This window comes from Uloborus diversus, chromosome 5, assembly GCF_026930045.1.
Source record: "Uloborus diversus isolate 005 chromosome 5, Udiv.v.3.1, whole genome shotgun sequence".
NCBI classification, from domain to species: Eukaryota; Metazoa; Arthropoda; class Arachnida; order Araneae; family Uloboridae; genus Uloborus; species Uloborus diversus.
In genome coordinates, this window is record NC_072735.1 from 99,737,449 (window position 1) to 99,744,350 (window position 6,902).

At 33.1% G+C, this 6,902-nt stretch overlaps 1 non-coding gene across 1 annotated transcript; it reads right to left on the minus strand.

Moving 5' to 3' along the window:
* Positions 1-6,091: 6,091 nt before the first annotated feature.
* Positions 6,092-6,163, minus strand: Trnam-cau (transfer RNA methionine (anticodon CAU)). Its single transcript has one exon. It is a non-coding gene; the product is annotated as a tRNA-Met (tRNA).
* Between the last annotated feature and the right edge of the window lie 739 nt (positions 6,164-6,902).

The window sequence follows — 6,902 nt, forward strand, 5'->3', positions numbered from 1 at the left end:
AAACCGGAAAATTTCAGAAGAAAAAAAAACTTTTTTTTTTCGAATGGATTTATTTTCACTCCGGAAAAATTGAAAAAATGAATTTTTTCAACTTTTCAGAAAGTTTTAATTGAAATTTTCAGCAAAAAGTGATTAGAAATTTCTCATATACTTAAGTTATGATGCAATTTCCTCCCCCATCCCCCTTCTTGTATGTTAAAATACTGTCTAAAATTGATGATGCAAGTTGTTGTATTTGCATATAGATCAAAAACATTTAATTCTTTTTGAAAAAAAAAAAAACAAATAAATAAATAAATAAATAAAAATAAACCAATATCCTTAGTGAAGAATTTATTTTCCTTCTTCATAAAATAAACAAGCATAACTTTAATGACAGAGCTATGTTTCTGCTGACTGCGATGCTAACCAAATGTACAGGGTGTAGCAAAAAAACCCGGGCAAGCAATTTTCCATGTAACTTTATTAAAAATAAATAAATTAACAAAATGCAAAAAATAATATGAGAAGACTTTTAGCAATCAATAAATTAATTGGTTTCAAACTGGTAGCCTTCTGAAGTAATACAGAGGTGCAACTGCTCATTGAAATTTTCATTCAAGGGCCGCACACAAGTCCTTTAATCTTCATATTCCCTATAAGGCAATTGGTTTATTGGTTAGAGAGTCCAAACTTATGTGTGGGTTAGGGTAGACCTTTGACTCTAAAACAGGCCATACAGTGTAATAAATGGGATTGAGGTCTAGCAAGTAAAGCGTCCACTCTAAAGATGATATCATGGTCAAAAACAATGCGCCTTGCAATACTCTTGTCTTTTTGGCCGTATGAACTGGTGTGGAGTTAAATTGGAATGTCCAGTCTACATTGCTGTGTTGAAGTGCTCTTAGGTCCACAGAAGTACAACAGCTGCTAAAATGTCCTTCTGGTACACATTTTTATTCATTTTATAGTGCTCATCGACAAAAAAAAAACGATTACTCAAATGTTCACTGTTCGTTTTTGTACACTTTCCGGACATCGATTATCATTTTTAAGCCACTTGAAGCGGCATACTGCATCAAATACTGTTTGCCGAGGCATAACAAGCAAACGAACTGTCGTTCGACTTGGTTAAACAACTTAAAAATAGCAGGTCTTTTGCTTAATATTGTAAGAAAACCGAAAAACAGTACACAAACTAGGAGATATATTGTAAGTAATCTATATAAATAAAACAAAGAATAGATATGTGTGTATGTATGTGTGTGTATATGTTCCCTATACAAATCCACTGTTTACTTTGGATCTCGACCAAATTTGGTAGGGAGGTACTTGGGCACCGGAGAACTTAACTAGGGGAGTTTTCAAACGCCAAAAAAGTACCGAACCGTTCAAATTTTAATTTTAGGTCCCGAAAATGGCCTTTTTTTTCCAATTTGAGGGCGAAAAAATGCTCGCAAAAATTAGAATGAAATATCCATAGAAACCCCTGACTTTTCTGCATCAGATAAAATGTGTTCCAAGATAATTAGAATATGAATTATTACGGTTTTTAACTAATCTCGTGTTAAAATTTAGGTAAGCCTTTAATTAGGAATCCATTATTGATCACAGTCATTGTTAAAAAATGCTTTTATTAAAAAATTGTAGAAGAAAATCATTGAGAAGAAAGATCAATTGCCATTTTTTTCACGAATATGAGCAAATAAAATTCTGACTTTTGTTTTTAGGCTTTTCCTGCAATCGGAGGATTGAAAATTTTTCTATTTCGGTCATTTTACACTAATCTGTCGGGAATTTTTTTTTTTTTTTTTTAAAGCTTGATTGTTGAACACGTGTCACTTGATATGACTTTTATTTTCCAGGTATACCGTGCAAAGGCGGGCGATGCAGCTAGTATTCTAACAAAGTGAGAAACAAAAATAGACAAGACACTCATTAAAATGAAATTACCTTACTTCCATTCGATGATACAATCTTGGTCCGGGTTTTTTTTTTTTTTTTTTTTTTTGCCGCACTCTGTATACTGCCGTGCTAAGCACAAAAGTGGAATCTGCAGTTGAGCTCAAACTGAGATATTGTGTCTTAAAATTTGGCTCTTCCATATATTTGATTCAGATTTTTTTTTTTTTTTTTTTTTCAGAATTTTTTAAAGAAAGAGTTCCTGATCAAATGACCCTAAAACATTTTATTTATTAAGTAAAATACGAAACAGACGAAAACTTGGTTATAATAACCAAGTTTTGTTCGAAAGTGCAGGTATGACTACTTTTACTACTGTGCTTAACACGACCGCATGAATAAACTGAAACTCCAGTTTAAGTTATGGTTCAGCTTTAGAAACCATTACGCAGTTTTGGTTTGGGGCTTGCGTTGGAAGGAAGAAGAAAAACCAGTTTAGTTTTGATTTGGACTTAGACTGGATGGGGAAAAATCAAAACTCACTAGCTTTCATTTTCAGACAGTAAAGTTACATTGTAAGGAAGGGAAATCATTTTTTTTTTTTTTCTCAAACAGTATTAATCATGTTTGAAAGTCAAAAATTACAATTATTATTTCAAGTTCCATAGGCAATCTAATATAGAAAATGTAATTGTTATGGTTAGACACACCTTACCCAATATTATTGGTTGAACGACAAATTGATTTATTTCTGTTGTTTGACCAAGAAAGCTCTCAGTTATAAAACAGAAAGGTTTTTATTTTTTAATTAAACTTACCATTATGCGTATTTCTGTCATGCAGAAAAAGAAGATGTGTGGATTGCATATATTTTTTTATGCTTAACCCTTTATATGTTCTAAGAAACACAGAGCTATTAAGAAACCATATTGTTATTCATTTTTAAAAAAAAATCAATTTTCCATTCTTCCCTAAAAAAAACGGTAAAAGACCGTTTTTTTTTCCCATCACTTCAAAATTTCCGGAAATTTTACATCTCTACTCATACGTCATACCCTATAACAGGCGTTCTCAAACTTTTCCATTTCACGACAGGTTTTGAAGAGTTAGAACTTTCTCATGGTACCCTAGTCCATCTCTATTTCTTCAAATATTACTTCAAACAGAATTGAAAACAAAATGTACTATCAAACTAAAACGAATTGAAATAACTTTTATTATCGTTTTATATTAAAACACCTCAAAAACAGTTACCAAAACTTCCATGATTACTTCCTTTGAAAGTAAAAAAATCAATTGTCATATTCGGGGCAGATGATTATTTGTTATTTTCTGATTATTTGTCACTCATGCCCACAGTTCATTCACATACGTGCAGCATATACAGCACATGATCATATCCTCCCGCCGATACTCCATTATCATACCAGAAGGACACCGGGGGATGCTAAGAAGGCTAACCACAGCGTTGATGGCCAAAAATCTACTTTTCTAGGTTATTAAATCACAGAAAAAATGGCGATATGCAGCAACATTTATCTTTGAATTCGTCAACCACATAAATTAGGTTACAAGAACAATGAACAACCTTAGTTATACTTGTAGCAGTGAACCAGATAAAACAGTGAACTACATACCCAGCAAAATAAGATCAAGAGGTTCTTATATCACACTTCTGCTACACTTTTTCCTGGTGATTAAAAACTGCTTGTGGGTAACGCTTTATCATCAGTTAGGCTTCCTGATCACGACGAAGTCATGATCTAGCTAGTTTTAATATGCTACATAAAAAAAGTGATGGATTGGCCTTATTAGTCTGTTTGACCTTATTTGACAAACCCACCTAACATTTATATTGAATATAGATAACATATGGACACTTCGCGGCACCACTCGTCTTTTTCTACGGCAGGCACCCAGTTTGAGAGCTCCTGCTCTGTAAGAGTTTAATGAAAATGAAACGGCCGACTACTGAGTTAATGCATGACCGAGCAGTGGATTTCTGTGGCCGACTACTGGATCAATTTCTCGTATTAATAGCTTGGTTTTTAAAATACAAATATGTTTTTAATTCTGAAACAAATACGTGAATAACTATAAATAAAAATGTTGAAATCTTTTTGCTGTTGTATTGATTGCTGAAATTTATAGGTTGACAAAAACCAACAATCGATCTCTTAAATGGCCGGCTACTGCAATAGCATTAATGTATGTTTAAATTTCTCTAGATACTATAAATATATATCAAGAAATAGTTATTGATTTGCAAAAAAAAAAATGAAAATGAAAATTGCAAAACTTTATGACTTTTTAATGCAGTTTAAAATGAGTGGAAATTAATGTTTCCCACATAGTTTGAATTTAAAATTGACATTAAATTCTTTTTCTTTCTTTTTTTTTTCTTCGACTATTTTCTCGTTATTGAACACAGTGCCGGATCCAGTAGGGAAAGCAAGTCACGCCCCTTGACCCGCACAACAACTTCCGGAGGGCGACATATTCACCTTATTTCTGTGTGTTTGGGGGGGGAGGGTGTAAGGGCGGCGTTTCAAGTTTTTATCCGGTCAGAAAAATCGCAGATCCGACCCTGGGTTAACATTAATTTTTGTACTTTATTAAATTGTAAAATATGAAACGAAACATCGCTGGTGAAGCATGAAAAATTTTAATTGTTCTCTTTCAGCAAAAGAAAAAAGTTTTAAAAAATGACTCGATATATAGCACCTCCCTTTCTTCGAAAACTTGAGACGACGGTCTTTCCGTCCACTACGCACTAAATTCCCCCCCCCCCCCCCCCTTTGTGTTCTTTTTGCGAATGCATGACATAACTTTTCAGCATTCTGTAAGTCTCAATATTTCTTTTTCTGCCCTAGTGGAAACCTAGAGGGAACACAGCTAGATAAGCTTCTCTCAGCACTCTGTACGTGTACTCTTCATGGGCGTCCTACGCAAAATTTTAAGTGGGGCTCGGATATTTTCCCCATGGAAAGAGAAATGTTTTTGCATTTTTGCAAAGAAAAAAAATAATAAAATCAAGGAAGTTCTATTTAATACGGGGGGAGCTTGAGCACCCCACTCGTCTCGTCCTTCCAGATGGGCGCCAGGCGCCCCATGGCGCTCTTCGTTTCATGAAGTAAAACAAGTCAATGATCAAAATTTTATAGATACTTAGCTTTTTCTAGTATAGATGGCGCCACGTAACACAAAACCATGGTATGGTCGGTGCATGTCCCGTACCATTACTTCCGTAATTATTAAGCGGATTCTGCGGTAAGCGCAGCTATGAAGCCATGATCAGTGACTCTAGTTGCATGATATTTGAAAAAGTATCGAAACTCCTTTCTCACATGCTTAATTCTTTAAAAAATGTTTGAGAATGAATGAATGAATAAAAATTAATAATAATCATGGACAAAAAGTACTAACAGAGCAAAGACGAAGAAAAAAGAAAGGAGAGAAAAACATATTCTAAAATTATTTAGGTAAAAATTAAATGTTCAAATTACGCATGTTTGTTTTCGTTAAAAAGAAAAAAGACAACAAAAAAGGGAAAAAAAATTCCCTGGCTAGCCATTTTCATTGTTTTTGCTTTATTTTTTATTAATGTATTTATTTTATTATAATTCTTGTTTTTTCGGAAATGTATGCTGAATCAAATGCTTCAAGAAAAAGTAAATAGGAGATAAAAATGTATTTAATTTCTGACATTTTTTAAAGGAAAATGTTCTAAACGAGTGCAAAGATAAATAGGAGATTAAAAATTAAAATATTTTAAGCAAGAAAATGAGAGAAAACTGGGCTAATAATGGAACAACAAGCCGCGAAATTAATTTCGACAAAGATTCACCCATGACCATGTTTTGAAAAAAAAAAAAAAAAGAGGAAAAACACGACAAAAAATTAAAATTGAATGTCTCTCTTTAGATATATCGTGCGTCGCTTTTACCTTTTCTTTAAAAACAGTATCTGGGATTTTCAATCTCGAAACAACCGAAGAAATATTTCACTTTTACCCTTGTCGAACGCTTTTTTTCTTTTTCAGTACATTTATAAAAAAAAAATCCATGTAATGACGCAAAGCAGTATCAAATGGTTTGTAAACCAGATCACTGACAGTGCTACAAGTTCTGAATTCGAAACAAACTGAAAAAATAATTATTTGGTTGCGGTACACAGAAAAAAGTTACGTAATTAGGAAAAAATGATAATCTAGCAGAGCGTGGTTTCGATCCACGGACCTCTGGGTTATGGGCCCAGCACGCTTCCACTGCGCCACTCTGCTACGAGTGCGAAAGAAGAAATTATATAATAAATAGTAAATATGCAATCTAAGAAATGGAATTTTACAGGGAAAGGAAACCAAAGAATTCTTTTTTATTGACTTTTTTTTTCTTTTCCAAACTACTTTTAAAATTTCGCGACACTGACATTGTTTTCTCTCAGAAGACTTGAATTTGCAAAATCAACAGATTAATTGTTTGGAAAGTCAGAACTTTTCTCTTCTAATAAATTTCCAAATATACCACATGAGTCGATGTGCTTTTTTTTTTTACTTTTATTTATTTTCATTTTATTTTTTCATTTATTTTTTATAAAACTTTGATTGCCGTGCATTAAACGTCAGCTTTGAAAAAGTTTTCTTAAATCAACTATTTTGTTTGCTAAATAAATTTGTGAAACCAATTCTTTGAATGAAAAAATATCAAATCTAATTTCCTATTTGAAGATGAATTCAAGTCAGACCCGCGCCAAGCTTGATCGGCGCCGTCGTGCAAATGTCTCTTGAGCGCCTTTATCTGCACGCAGTTCTGCCTTCTTTTGAAGTTTCGGAAGCTCGAAGCTAGACGCTAATTACTGGACATTTTTTATCCGTTTCATATTTAAAATTAAAAAAAAAAATACATAGTACACACGGGGAACGTACGCAGCATATGCGTGGCTTGATGGTTGTTTGTCAAGTATATATTGAGAAAAAAGAATTTATCTTAACAAAATTAACTATATAACTCCGAAAATTAAAG